This window comes from Ictidomys tridecemlineatus, chromosome X (assembly GCF_052094955.1).
Source record: "Ictidomys tridecemlineatus isolate mIctTri1 chromosome X, mIctTri1.hap1, whole genome shotgun sequence".
Taxonomy (NCBI): domain Eukaryota; kingdom Metazoa; phylum Chordata; class Mammalia; order Rodentia; family Sciuridae; genus Ictidomys; species Ictidomys tridecemlineatus.
The window spans coordinates 89,970,906-89,985,775 of record NC_135493.1 but is presented as its reverse complement, the minus strand read 5'-3'; the positions used below and the strand labels follow the sequence as shown (position 1 = coordinate 89,985,775).

Here is a 14,870-nt window from a genome sequence, read left to right as displayed (position 1 = left end):
CCATCTTAAACATGGGAGATCTCAGATTTTTATATTTTCTGTTTCTTTCATCAGTGTTTTTTAAATTTTCTTTCTTTCTTTTTTTTTTTAAGTTGGATATAATACCTTTATTTATAATTTATTTATTTTTACGTGGTGCTGAGGATCGAACCCAGTGCCTCACACAATGCTAGGCAAGTGCTCCACCACTGAGTCGCAACCCTAGTCCCTCATCAATGTTTTAGTTTTTGTTGTAGTGTTTTTTTATGTCCTTGATTAAATTTATTCCTGGATATTTTATTTTTTGTAGCTATTATGAAAGGGATTGCTTCCCAGCTTGCTTTCTCAGCAAGCTTATTGCAGGTATATAAAAATGCTACTGGTTTTTGTATGTCAGTTTCATATTGTATAACTTTATTGAGTTCATTTATCAGTTTTGACAAATCTTTTTTTAAAAAAATTTTTGTAGATTTTGGTGGACCTTTATTTTATTCATTTATTTATATGCGGTGCTGAGAATTGAACCTAGTCTATGTATCTATTTTTAAGTCAGCATAATATTGTTTTGGTTACTTTACTCTTGAAATAAAGCAGTGTAAGTTTTGCTGTATCCTTTTCCAAAATTGTTTGTCAAGCACCCCTCCCCGCCAGTTCTGCCTCTTTTTGCTTTCATTTCTTCCTGATGAAAAACTAACTCTTAACTGAATGTCTGGTTCTCCTGTTCATGCCCCTTTGAAGATTTGCTTTTTTATTGTTTGTTTTCAATAGTTTGATTATGGTATACTTCTAGATAGTCTTCATGTTTATTTTGAATGTCTTCAATGTACATCAAATTTGGGAAATTTTTGCTATTATTATTATTATGGTATAGGAAATTGAACCCAGTGCCTTCCACATGCTGGGCAAGAACCCTACCATTGAGCTACTTTACCAGCATTTTTACTTTTTTTATTCTACTTCTTTTTTGTTTTTGTTTTTGAATTGTTTTATTTAGAGACACGGTCTCTCTCTGTTGCCCAGGTTGATCTTGAACTTGCTATCCTCCTGTCTCAGCCTCCCATGTAGCTGGGATTGAACATGTGTGCCACCATGACTGGCTTATTGTTATTTTTTTCAAATGATTTTGTTATTGTTCATTCTCTTTCCTTCTGGAGCTTTAATTACCTGTAAGTTAGATAATTTGTTTTTGTGTAACAGGTCCCCTAAGATATTTATTTTTCTTTTTTCTCTGTAGTCTTTGCTTTGGATAATTTGAGTTTTCTATTTTGAAATTCCTTTTCTTTTTCCTGTGCCATCTTATTTTAATTGAATCCATTAAATTTTATTTCATATGTTTTGTAGTTTTAGAATTTCCATTGGTTTTTTAAAATTGTTTTTCTCTGTTGAGATTGCAGATCTTTTCATTAGTAATAGATTTTTTTTTTTTACTATGTTGCAGTAGCTATAAAATTCTTGTACCCCATTTCTAGCTTGTTACCATTTTGAGTTTGATTTCAGTTGATATTCTTTTGTTCTTGAGAATGTCTCTTTATTTTCCTGGTTCTTCCTATGTTGTATAATTTTGTGTCAGGTATTGACATTAGGAAAATTATACTAAGTCTTGAGTGGTTGGTTGTTCTCTTCTAGTGATTTTTGTTTTCTTCTATCAAGCAGTTATTTTTGTTAGACTTGAAATACAAACAGTTTTTTTCTGGTGCCAGCTTAAGTATCAACTTAAGTATTTTTTGTGTAGCTTAGATGTTTTGAATCCTTTTTTGTTTGTTATTTTTTGGGACAGTCCTTGACATGTAGCCCAGGTTGTCTTCAAACTTGCTATCCTCTTGTCTCAGGCACTAACACCCCCCACCCCCACCCCCACCCCCCACCCCCCACCTTCTGCAGCTGGGATTACAGGCATGCATCACTGCTCTTGATTGTTTTGACTCTAACTTGCATACAGGAGACAACCTGACATATGGATGGGCAGAGTTTTGTTTTCCCTCTGGATCTTTTTCCTTTCTGTGATTTCTTTTTTTTCTAGCAGATTGTAATTTTTCCTGGTTCCAGTCTTCTGGACCAGGAAAACTGCTGTTCTCACCATGTGTACTTTGTCTGGCCTCAAGTTATATTACTTTAATACTTTCCTCCTACCAGCTTGGCTTTCTGTGTTATTTCCCCTTTGCTGTTTTAACAAATTACCACAAATTTGGTGACTAAAATAACAGATATTTATTTTCTTAACGTTTTGGAGGCCAGGGTCCAAAATGAGTCATTTGACACTAAAATCAAGGTGTTAGTAGGGCTGATTCCTTCTGGAGACTGTTGAAGAGAGTCTGTCTCCTTCTCTTCCCCAGCTTCTAGAGGCCAATTTACATTCCTTTGACACGTGGCCCCATATCCTGTTAATTTTTGTCTCATTTTATCTTCTCCTTGCTTTCTTTGGCCTTTGAATTTCTTGCCTCACTTTTGTAAGGGCCCATGTGATCACATTGGGCCTGTCTAGATAATTCAGAATGATCTCCCATGGAAAGATGTTAACTTAATCACAGCTACAGGATTTTTTTTTTTTTTTTTTTTTAAATCTTGTCAGGTTTATATTGTTGGTTCTGGTGATTAGGATGTGGGCATCTTTTCTGGCAATTATTTAGCCAATCTTATCATTCTACTAGAATCTGTCTCCTTTTGTTTACTCTTGAGTTCCTTTAGCTAGCTGCTTAGTATATTAAGCCTAGCTTGTATAGATTTTATAAGACTATAGTTGTAGTTGCTACCTGCAGGAGGATCTTCTGTTGAATTATCTTATAACCTTCATTGGAAGCAATAGTGTGATAACATAATGTTCACTCTTCTCCTTTTGAACTTTATAAAAATGTAATCTGTTGAGTATATGCTAAGGAGTGGAATTGTTGGGTCATATGACAATGTATATTTAATTTTACTATTTTTTGGCAAACAGCATACCAAAAAGTGTACTTTGGGAGGCTAAGTTTCTCAGCCTCCCATTCTCTTAAGTATTCCTGTTGTTTCTCATTCTTATTAGCCTTTTAGTTGCTGCTTTTGAATGAGCATGTGACTTGTTCAGGAAAATGGTCCTCTTATAGTTTTTAATGCCCAACTGGGTACCTTTTTCTTTCTTGAAATTGTGGAACTAGTTACAAGACGGAGTGTTATTAAGCAGTGATGGAAGGTTTATTCTTGGCTCAGAATAGGAGACCCAGGGAGAACAGTTCATAGATCTGATACCTGAAGACAAATTTAAAAATATATTTTGTCAGTTTTTCTATTATACTTAGTAGGGTAGAATAGGATGTTGGGGTTTGCATCTGGAACAAATTAGTCTACTTTTGCTAGAAATAGAACTTTAATCTTACTTATAATAAGGAAAACATATTGTAAAATTTATTGTTAAAAAACTTACTGTAGCCAGGCGTGGTGGTACACACCTGTAATCCCAACTGCTCTGGAGGCTGAGGCAGGAAAATTGTGAGTTCAAAGTAAGCTTCATCAAGTTAGCGAGTTCCTGAACAACTTAGTGAGATCCTCTCCCTAAATAAAATATGAAAAAGGCCTGGCGATGTGGTTCTGTGGTTAAGTGCCCTTGATTCAATCCCCAGTACAAAAAACAAAACAAAACAAAACAAAAATCCCAACCAAATGGCAACCCCTCCCCCCAAAAAAGTACTATAAGATATTGTAATAATGAGGGAGAAAATAAATTCCTTGCTGAATGTCCAGTATATGGAATCTTAATTAGCCACCAGACTAATTTATCATATGGTCTTATTGTATGAAGTTCTTAATAATTTGAGATCCACCCAGTTATGAAAATTGACTTTCCAAATACCAAGAACATAAATCTGAGGTTAATGTTTACCATGGTGAGGGAGAACACCACTTTTGCAAGGTTTTCCCAGCATCTAGTAGTGTGGAAAGTAAGATCAGAATTGATTGATAATTGAGTTTGGTTTAAGGCAGGTCTTTTAATGTTGGGATTTTATTGGGTAAAAATCTCCTTATAATAGTCTTGAGAGACTTTACAAGGTGGCAGAATAGAGGAGGTCATTTTCTTTGCTGCTCTATGGACTAAAACCAAGTCATTCCTGCCAAACCCGAGTTTGGCACTGAAATACAAGCCTAGCAAACACTGCGTGCTGTAGTATGCACTTAAGTGATCAGGAAAAAAATCAACTGTGGTGAGTGGTTTACATAGAGGACAACTGGTTGTGGAAACCCACCTGGCCTTCCTTCTCCCCCTACCTCTCCAGTCTGGCGGCTTCCAGGACCTGCTGGGAGAGTTGTGTCATCTCTGGAACTTCATAAGGGTGGGGGCAAGAAAGATTGAGTTTGGAGACTGAAAGCAGACCAGGAAGTGTGGGGGCTACAGGTGACATATGGGACTAAGAATTGGCTCCTTCACCAATTGAGTGGAACCCAAGGGAAAATCCCTGGATTATAGTCTTCCAGTGTGGACCAGCAATTCCTGGGCCCTGGAGGTACACTGATCTGAAGTCTTCAGAACAATTGGCATTCAGTGAAGAACCTGGAGCCCATGTAGGAATTCTGCCTTCATGGATTACTCTCTCACTACTGATGTCCAGAGGGTATAGCATCACACTCTAGAAGACCCCCTTAACACTGTTGAGAAGAGAAGCCGAGAATATTTTGACCTCCCATGGAAAGAATTCTTTAACTTTACATCAAGATTTTTTTCCCTCTTTTCTCTGTGACCTTAGTTGAACATGGGTATTTATATATACTCTTGTATCCCCCCCCCACCCCCCATTCTAGCATTTTTGAAGCCACTTACTTTTTGTGGGTCAGTTTTTTGAGGAATAGCATGTTGGATTAGTATATTTTAGTTTTGTTTTGCATTCTTCTATTTTTATTTTTAATTTTCAAAATTTTTTACTTTTCATAAATATTTTTTTTCTTACCTGTTTTCCCTTGTTTCTCTTTCTCTCTTTTCTTTTTTTTTAAATTTGTTTTAAAAGAGAGAGAGAATTTTTTTTTTAATATTTATTTTTTAGTTTTTGGCGGACACAACATCTTTGTTTGTATGTGGTGCTGAGGATCGAACCTGGGCCGTACACATGCCAGGCGAGCGCGCTACTGCTTGAGCCACATCCCCAGCCCTCTCTCTTTTCTTTTCTTTTTCTTTTTTTGGTACTAGGAATTGAACTCTGGGGCATTCAACCACTGAGTCACATCCCCAGCCCTATTTTGTATTGTATTTAGAGACAGGGTCTCACTGAGTTGCTCAGTGCTTTGCTAAATTTGTCAGCCTCCCAAGCTGCTGGGATTACAGGCATGTGCCACAGTGTCGGGCTCTTTCTATCTATTCTTCAGCTAACAGTCAATCTCCATTATAGGGTTTTTCACTCCTTCTTTAATTTTTTACTTCTATCTTCTCTTATTCTCCCTCAAAATCATCATATCCAATATCACTTCTCTTGCTGCCCACCATTTGAAATTGTAAAACCCTTTTGCAAACTTGTTACGAGTTATTGCCTACATTATTGTGATGATTAATATTGTAGATGTCATAGTAGTAACTGTTTGGTTTAACACTGTGTATTGTTTGCATTGGTTGTTATTATTTGTCTCCCCCTAAATGGTGAGGTACTGGAAATCTTCAGGGACACTACAAGTCCACAGGGTAGAAAATCGGCTACCTCAGATCTATACTACTAGATGGGTAGACACACAAATTAACACACACAAAAAAACAAGGGAACAAATCACTCCAACCAAACCAATAACAGAATCTAACGACACCACAGTGGAAGAAATGTCAGAGTAGGGACTTAGAATGTACGTAGTCAAATTGATCTGCAAAGTAAAAGGAGTGAAATAAGAACGAAAATACAGGACATGAAAGATTACCTCAATATAAATTCAATGAAAAGCATCACCAACAGACTAAATCACTTGGAAGACACTTGGAGTTTCATGCAATGAATGAAGAAAAGTTATTAAGAGGCCATAAACAGAACCTCCAAGAAATATGGAATAACCTGAAAAGACCAAATTTAAAATTTATTTGGAGAGATGAAGGCTTAGAGATACAAACTAAAGGATTGCACAATCTTTTCAATGAAATAATATCAGAAAATTTCCCAAACCTAAAGAATGAAATGGAAAATCAAATACAGGAGGATTACAGGACCCCTGAATACAAATTACAATAGACTCACACTAAGGCATGTTGGTAGGAAAATGCCTAATATACAAAATAAGGATAGAATTGTAAAGGCTGCCAGAGAAAAATGAAGGGTAACATTTAGAGGGAAACCAATCCAGATATCAGCTGATTTCTCAACTTACACCCTCAGAGCTAGGTGGTCTTGGGATGATGTATACCAGAATCTATATACCAGATTCTCTCAGAATCTTTCAGAGGAAAGAAAATGGATGTCAGCTGAGAATACTATACCCAGCAATAGTATGGAGCCTCAGAATTGACTATGAAATAAAAACCTTCCATGATAAACTAAACTTAAAAGAATTCACAACTACAAAGCTTGTACTAGAAGACATTCTGTATAAAATATTTCATGAAGAAGAAATGAAAAACAAAAGTGAAAATCATCAAAGGGAGGAACTGCACAAGAAGATTAATCAAAGGAGAAACTAATTCAAAGTAAAAACCATAAATAAATAAAAACGGAAGGGCATAAAAATCATTTCTCAAAAGTAACATTGAATGCAAATGGCCTAAACCCATCCATCAAAAGTCATAGACTGGCAGATTTGTTGTCTTCAAGAGATTAACCTCATTGGCAAAGATATCCATAGAGTGAAGGTAAAAGAATAGTTCAGAAACATAGCAATCACATGAAGCTCAGGAACAAGCAGGGTATCTATCCTCATATCAGATAAAATGGACTTCAAACCAAAGTTAGAAGGGATAAAGAAGGACATTTCATTCTACTTAAGGGAACTGTACATCAATAAGACATAACAATCATAAGTATTTATGCCCCAAACAATGTAGCATCTGTGTATATGAAACAAACCCTTTTTAGTTTCAAGAGTCAAGTAGATCACAACACAATAATACTGGGTAACTTTAACATGCCTCTGTCACCACTGCATAGATCCTTCAAAGAAAAACTAAATAAAGAAATTATAAACTAAAAAATACAATCAATAATTTAGACTTTATGAAATATATAGAGTATTTCATCCATCAGTGACTGAATATACTTTCTTTTCAACAGCACACAATTCCTTTTCTAATATAGACCACATTATATAAGCTATGACGTATGTTGGTATGCATTTGTAATATTACCCTAATATATTTTTAGCATCTGTAGGATTATTTTGATAGCTCCTTTTCCATTGATATTATTATTGTTATTTTTTCTTGATTAGACTTGATTTTTATTAATTTTTAGCAATATTATTTTTTATATTTCTGCTTCTACTCATATTTTTCCTTCTAACTACCTAATTTGAAAATAATTTAATTGTTAATCTAGCTTCTTTCTGATACAAGTACTTTAAGTTATAAATGTTCATCTCAGTACTGTTTCATCCCTGAATTTCTGTTATTTTAAGCTATTATTATCAATTAATTAAAAAGCAGTTTTCATTTACTTGTGCTTTCTTCCTTGACATGTGAGAGTTTTATAAGTGTGCTGTTTAATTTTGAAGTAGTTGACATGCAGAAGTAGGGTTCTATATATCTTAAGGTGATTGGTTTATTTTATTTTATTTTTCTAAATATATATGTATATTTTTAGTTGTAGGTGGACACAGTACCTTTTTTATGTTTTTATGTATTTATTTATTTGGTGCTGAGGATCAAACCCAGCACCTCACACGTGCTAGGCGAGCACTCTACTTCTGAGCCACAACCCCAGCCCAAGGTGATTGATTTCTAATATAATAAATCATGCAGGAAACACATACTGCATGATTTCAAATTAAAAAAAAGTAATGGTAATGCTTTTTATATTGATTATTGGTTATATATGTGTCAAAACATGTCGAAACTGATTAAATTGCATACTTCAAATTGTGCATTTTTTTGGTACTTGAATTTTACCTCAATAAAGTTATGGGAAAAATAAACAGTCTGAAATTGATGGAAACTGCAGGGTAATTAATTTGAGGCAAGGGCCTGTGTTAATCTGCTTTTTATTCCCATTATCAAAATAGCTTAGAAGAACAATTTAGAGGAAGAAAAATTTATTTTGTCTGTGGGCCTGAGGTGAGGCACAACATCATCATGGTGGAAGAGCTTGGAGGAGGAAAGCTTCTTTAGCTCTTGGCCTCTGGGAAGCAGAGAGTGCACAAGGATATGCACTTGGGTTTAGGAGCCAGAGACAAAATCTAATCCCCAAAGGTGGCACCCTCAGTGACCTACTTTCTTTTACCTGTGTCACCTGCCTACCCTTACCACCCAGTAGTCCATTCAAAATATTAATCATAATTTATACTAGTTCAGTAAAATGACTTGTTATTTGTGAAATGGTGAATTTTTGCTGGTTCTCTCATGACCATTATGTTTGTTTATGATTGTAATAAATACCTTTCTCTAATCAAGGTAGTAATAAATAAAAACTTAATTTGTTCTACATATCCTGTAACAAGAGCAAAATAAAAACAAACAAACAAAAACCCTTCAAATCTGAAGTCATTCATGAGCCAGGAAAGTTTAGAAATTTCTGATATGGTATATAGTATTAATAAAAACAGAGATCAAAAAGTACATGCATAGTGTTAGTGCAGCTATGTATTTTGGTATACAAGTAGATGTTAAAATGCCAAGACATGCTGGTGCTTATTTATAACTTTTTATCTTGTAATTTCTCAAATAACTTGGATACACTTTTTAAAATATCTGTGAACTTTAAATACAACCTCCTCTTTTTTCATTATTTTTTTCCCACTTGTATTTAAGAAAAGCTTTTGAGTTATGATAATAATGTCTGTATGAATAGGACTATGGAAACACACTGAGTATGGAGAATAGTTATAGAGCACAGTCCTTTTTGTTTGAAAAATTTGTTTTGTTATAAGACATACAGCAATTTTTTTTTTTTTTTGCTATGTTAAAATTTAATTTGGGACACTCCTTACTGCTCAAGAAGAGGATCAAGTGTTTTGGGAACTTAAAACTTGTAGAGAGTTTAATGTGTATATGGATCCTGTCCCAAGTCCTGTAAATCCCCCATCAGGAGGGGCAGTGGGTTTTGAAGAAACTTTTTAAGGGTTACATTCCTGGTGTGCTTGGGTAGGGGGTTCCAGGGTGCCAGCTGTGTGTTAGAATTCACTTGTTAATTTGGGAGATACTCATTTCCCAGATCCTTAGAAATGATAATGCTGTCTTCCTAATCTTGTTAGGGAGGGGGAAATGGGAGAAGAGAGGGAAAAAAACATGTTCTTTAAAAAAAAAAAAAAAAAATATCCTTAGAGCAAAGAGGGCTATATTGAGAAGGTGAAGGGACCATTGTTACAAAATCATGGATGAGAGTATGGATAACAGTATTGAAAAGTAATTCGGAATTGGACACTATGCTTAAGCTATCTTAAGTTCTTTACCTTAAATTTTCATGTGTTAAAAAAAGCGAAGGAAATGTAATAAAAATAATTCAGCACAGTTTTAAGTACTAATTCTTAGTGTCAGTTTTAAGTACTAATTCTAAGTGTACGCACACTTAATTTGAAGTTTTTTTTTTCATTCTCATGGTACATAAAATATGATTCATCTTAAATTTGAAGTCTTAGATTCAGTGATAATGTATTTTCATAATTTGCATTAAAATAACTTTCACTCTTGTTTTAAGGTATTTTTCTTGCACAAACAATTCTTGGTTATTGCTTATTTCTACAGATTTCTAGCTTCACTGAATACTTTTTGAAAAGTTGGTTGTTATTTATTTCAGTATTGTTTAGCTTAATTCTTTAACCTCCTGTTAACCACCTGTCATCTTTTGTAGCTCTTATTTCTTCTGACTTTTGAAAAATCTTCTCGTTGTTATTTGTAACTTCCCTTTGTGTATACAATTTCATTTTATTTATTACGCATTGCAAATGTGTGCATTGCTTTCACTAGAAAAATGTTAGCTACTACATCTTCAAATGTGACTGATGCCCCATTTGATTCTTTCACCTCTCCAGCTGCTTTTACTTATTTATTTGGGTACTGGGTATTGAACCCAGAGATGCTTTGCCATTGAACCACCTCCCCCATGTACCCCTTCTTTTTTTTATTTGGAGACAAGGTCTTGCTAAGTTTTTTAGGACCTGGCTAATTTGCTGAGGCTGGTCTCTCTCTTGTAATCCTCTTGCCTCAGCCTCCTGGGTTGCTAGGATTTCAGGTGGGTACCACTGCACTAACTGGTTTTAGAACTATAATAGACTTCACTTCCTAGTGCTTAACTTCATTTTCATATTTCCTCTGTGTTGCTGTGCTGCATTGTGAATAATTTCTAGCACACCCCGTTTTAGTTCATTCATTCTGTAGCTACAATTAAAAAAATGTAAAATTTCTTTCTCTGTTCTATCATGGGGTAAAGTTTTTTGTTATTTGTTTTTTTTTGGAAAGAAATTTTTTAGTGTATTTTATTAAATGTATCCTACCATTACTGTTGAAAATGAAAGCTCTAGGTCTCAGGTATTGGCAATTGAATTTTGCTTGTCTATATTTCCCTTTTAGTTTTCAGCCTTTTCCCTTTTGTTGACAGCTCAGCCATTCATTTATAAAGATGGGTTTAACATATTTTATCTAGCATTTTAATAGTTTTGTATCAGAAAGGTTTTCCAACCTATTACTTTGACCAGTTGGTCATATATTTGGAAGTGGAATGCATTGAAGTCTCTTAGCTATTATACCATAATTAAGGAAATGTAAATGAAAATGCTGGGATACTTAAAAAAAATACTTTAATTTGTGCTTTAGATATAAATGAAAAGCTATAAATACAAAGGAAAGAAGTTTATGGATGGCATTTGACAATATGCAGAACAAGCCTAAGTCTTCATATTGTTTGACTAATAATTCTGCTTCTAGAATGTAGACATGATGGCTTATGTGGGATGGCATATTAGATAGGTGTGGATTCCATCTATTAAAAAGACTTTAAATGGTGACTTAAAAGAAGAGATATTTTTTTTTATATCTCTGTAGTTCATAGGTAGAGATATTCATGGTGGCAAGGCAGTTTTGTTCCATGATGCTATTTAGGGCTATTGATGGTGTGTTATCCTTGACTGCATAGTTTCTTGGAGCTGGTGCTGCTCCAAAAAAGCTGGTCAGAGGAAGAGGAAGCAGAAAGTAACACCTCTTTTCTTTAAGGGAATTATAAGATGGCCTTCTGCCCCCATTTCATTGGTGAGTCTTTAGTAATATACTTTGAGGGGGAATGTGAAATGTGAGAATAGGATGGAGAACAATAAAAAGAAACTCCACATTTTGCAAGATAGAATATATTATTAATGCAGATTAACTCATATATCATTGGTAGATGGGGAAATTATGTTTATGTGATGTGGAAGTCTTATTGCTTCACTCAGTTTTTTTTCCCCCTGGGTAATGGGAGTATTATTATAAATGTCAGTAGAGAAAGAAGAGTTTTCATCTTGGCTGCTATACTTGCAGCAGGAGTCATTTAGTCTAGATCTTAAGAAAATTAAGGATGATCACCTTTGGGCTGCAGATGTGGCTCAGTGGTAGAGTGCTTGCTGAATACTTGTGAGGCCCTAGGTTTGATTCCCATGACCACAAAAAAACAAAAGACAACAACAACAAATAGGGATAACTACCTTTATCCAGGACTCCCCCCTACAGGGACTTCAATAGTTTTGTAAGGTTCTCAGATATTTTCATTCTTTCAGGATCATCCAGTTCCACTTTAATTAAAGGGTTGTTACCATTCTAACTTCATTTTTTTGTACATTTTTAATAACAGCTGAGGCAAGCCATGCTAACCTTCCTTCAGGCTTTTTCCAGGTACTAGTTATCATTTTGAAATTCTCTGGGTATGATGTTACATAAACCCTATCATGTCTCATGTATATTCTTTGAGTAAATTATCTTGTGCTAGATAATTTTCATGGTGGTGTTTAGATACATTATATTCTAAATATTTTACATGTATAAATTATCTAATTGTTCATAATAACCCTATATGAAATAGAGATACTGCTTTCTGTATTTTACAAAGATGAAGAAATTGAGATGAATTAGTTAACTTGTTTCATGAGTTTTAATAGCTAGTAAGTAAAAAGGCTGAGATTACAACCCAAGTCTAATGTCAACTAAAATTTGATTTCATGATTGCTAGGACCACTATACACAGGTCTTGATAGCAGATATTTTGCCGCAGTGCTGTAACTTTGGGCTTGATGTATATTACAAGATTTAGCTAATGTCTTTTGCTGTATTATTGGTACTAAGAAAAACCTTTTAATTATCCAAAGAGTAGTTCAGACTGTATTAAGTGATTCAGTCTAAGTTGAATTAGCAAAGAATTAAATTCTTCAGTGATAACTTTATAGCAGGTTATTAGACTGTAAAGCATTGATTTAGTCAGTAGCAGACTTTTCCTAAATAATTTATATATGTCAGTTACTTTATTATAAAGATCAAAATACACCTTGGTTTCTATCTATCATTATAGACTCATATTCTGGTGGAGGAGATAATCAGTATATCTGTAATAGACATTGGTATTCATTTTTGAATAGCAGAAAACATACTTATCTTTGGGTTTGGAATGCGCCAGCTAATCACTTGGAAAAGAGAAAGGTGAGTGTTGTTAAAGGTGGATACAAATTTGTCAAATGGAGAAATGAGTGTAGGGAAAGATGACAGTGGCTTTTTCAGGCAAAGGAAGCAATCATAGTTACAGTCAGAGAAGTGTGTAAGAATATATTTTATTCATAGATCTGCATGTTATTTGTTGTGACTGATGTGGTATCTGTGAAACTAGGAAAATTCAGCAAGAGTCAAAAAATGAAGACTTTTATAAATCAGGCTAGATTATAGGAACTCTGCAGACAGAGAAGTTTAAAATTAAAAGTGTCATTTTATTTTATTTTTCTGGGGATTGTACCCAGGGGTACTTTACCACTGAGATACATCTCTAGTCCTATTTTTTATTTTGAGACAGGGTCTAAGTTTCTGGGATTCTTGCTACTACAATGCTGGTCTCAAACTGAAGATCCTCCTGCATTAGCTTACCAAATTGCTGGGATTATAGGCATGTGCCTTCATGCCTGGCTTCCTTTTGAGGGTTTTGTTTTTTGTTTGTGTACCAGGGATTGAACCTAGGGGTGCTTTGCCACTGAGCCACATCTCTAGCCCTTTTTATTTTTTATTTTGAGACAGGTCTCATTAAGTTGCTTGGGGCCTTGCTAAATTGCTGAGGCTGGTCTCAGTCTTGCAATCCTCCTGCTTCAACCTTCTGAGTCACCACTGCACTTGGCATTGTTTGAGTTTTTGAAAGCTCATTGGCAGTCATGTTGAAGGCAGATTGGAAAGATTGGAAATGGAGGGAGAAGTTAGAGTTGGGGAGACGAGATAACTGTTGAAATAAAACAGAAGATAGAGTTGAGGTCCGAAATAATCTGTAGAAAGACAGTAGGAATGGAGAGGGGGTAGATTGAAAGGCTTTTAGATTCTAAAATGAGCTTTGTGGATAGAATGAATGTGTTTCACTTATGGGGAGGAGGTAAGAGGAGAAAAGTAGGATTAATTTTTAGCTTGATCAACAGTTGAGGTTGCGGTACCCGTAAAACATGTGATTGAATAGTCTCTTCAATCTTGGTTTCGTTTTGTTTCAGGTATTCATAGGATGTGTAGCAGGTGGAAGAAACTCAAAGGCAGTTGAAAATTCTTGCCTGGAGCTTTTGGAATGTCCTTATTACCTTCATTGACCTTTTTGGTCCCCAGTAGGGTTAATAGCCCCCCACCTACTTTTACTGGCTTTGTGGAATAAAGTTTAGAGCAGAAAAGCATTAATCAGGACATTTTATTTTATTTTATTTTTTTTCCAGTTTGTCATGAGTTAGTTTCTTTCTCCTCCTGAGGATTGAATCCAGGGCCTTGTACATACCAGGCAGATGACTCTACCACTGAGCCACATCTCCATCTTGTGTTTATTTCTTAAAAATATCTGAGCATAATATCTTTGAAGTTGTCTTCAAAGATGACTATTGAACTAAGGGATGCCTGATGATAGTTATAACCAGAGTGTTAATTCCACTCCCAAATTGTCAACATTATAACAATATGTTGTCATTTAGAACCTAGTTAGTTGTCCTAGACTACATTCCGTTTAGATCACATCTAATAAAAGTTTCAGAAACTTTAATATTACTTTTATTAACATTTTCTTTTTTTCATCCCACCTTCCCTTCCTTTGGGAAACCATTGCCTTCTCATTAGTGCTACTTTGTCCTTCCTGCTCCTAGGGCAAAAGTTTAGACTGTTGTTTTCTCAACAGCATATTACAGTCAATACAAAATAACTCTATGGGGGAAGGCAGTGTTCTTATCTTAAACGTATTGATTCTCTGTGTTCTGTAAAGCTTGTTTGCCTTTAAAATCATGGTTTGTCCATGACTGTCCTGCCATTCCGCGCCCAGTCAGAAGTTTACACACAGGTTGATACTTGTTACTCTGGGTGGAAATACACTTTTTTCCAACTTGGGTCTAGTAGTTGAGATCCCACAATTAATTGCCAATACACAGATTAAGAGGGAAAAAAGTAAATTTATTTATTCTACACTTGAGAGTTGGTTTGGTGAGCAACTCTGAATACCTGGAAATAAATTTTCAAAATGTTACAGTTGAATGGGAACAGAAGCTCCAAACCTTGGTTCTTATGTCCCAATGAGGCAAAATTTAAAGTCAAGTCAGATATGAAAAGCCAAGCAAGATGATTTTTAAAGTGAAAG

General features: G+C 34.9%; 1 protein-coding gene and 1 long non-coding RNA gene across 17 annotated transcripts in view; both read left to right on the top strand.

Moving 5' to 3' along the window:
• Kdm6a (lysine demethylase 6A) overlaps window positions 1-14,870 on the top strand; it is a 215,632-nt gene that overhangs the window by 104,231 nt on the left and 96,531 nt on the right. The window lies entirely within an intron of this gene.
• Window positions 1,922-13,926, top strand: LOC144371768 (uncharacterized). Its single transcript, XR_013431870.1, has 2 exons — window positions 1,922-12,718; window positions 13,756-13,926. It is a non-coding gene; the product is annotated as an uncharacterized LOC144371768 (long non-coding RNA).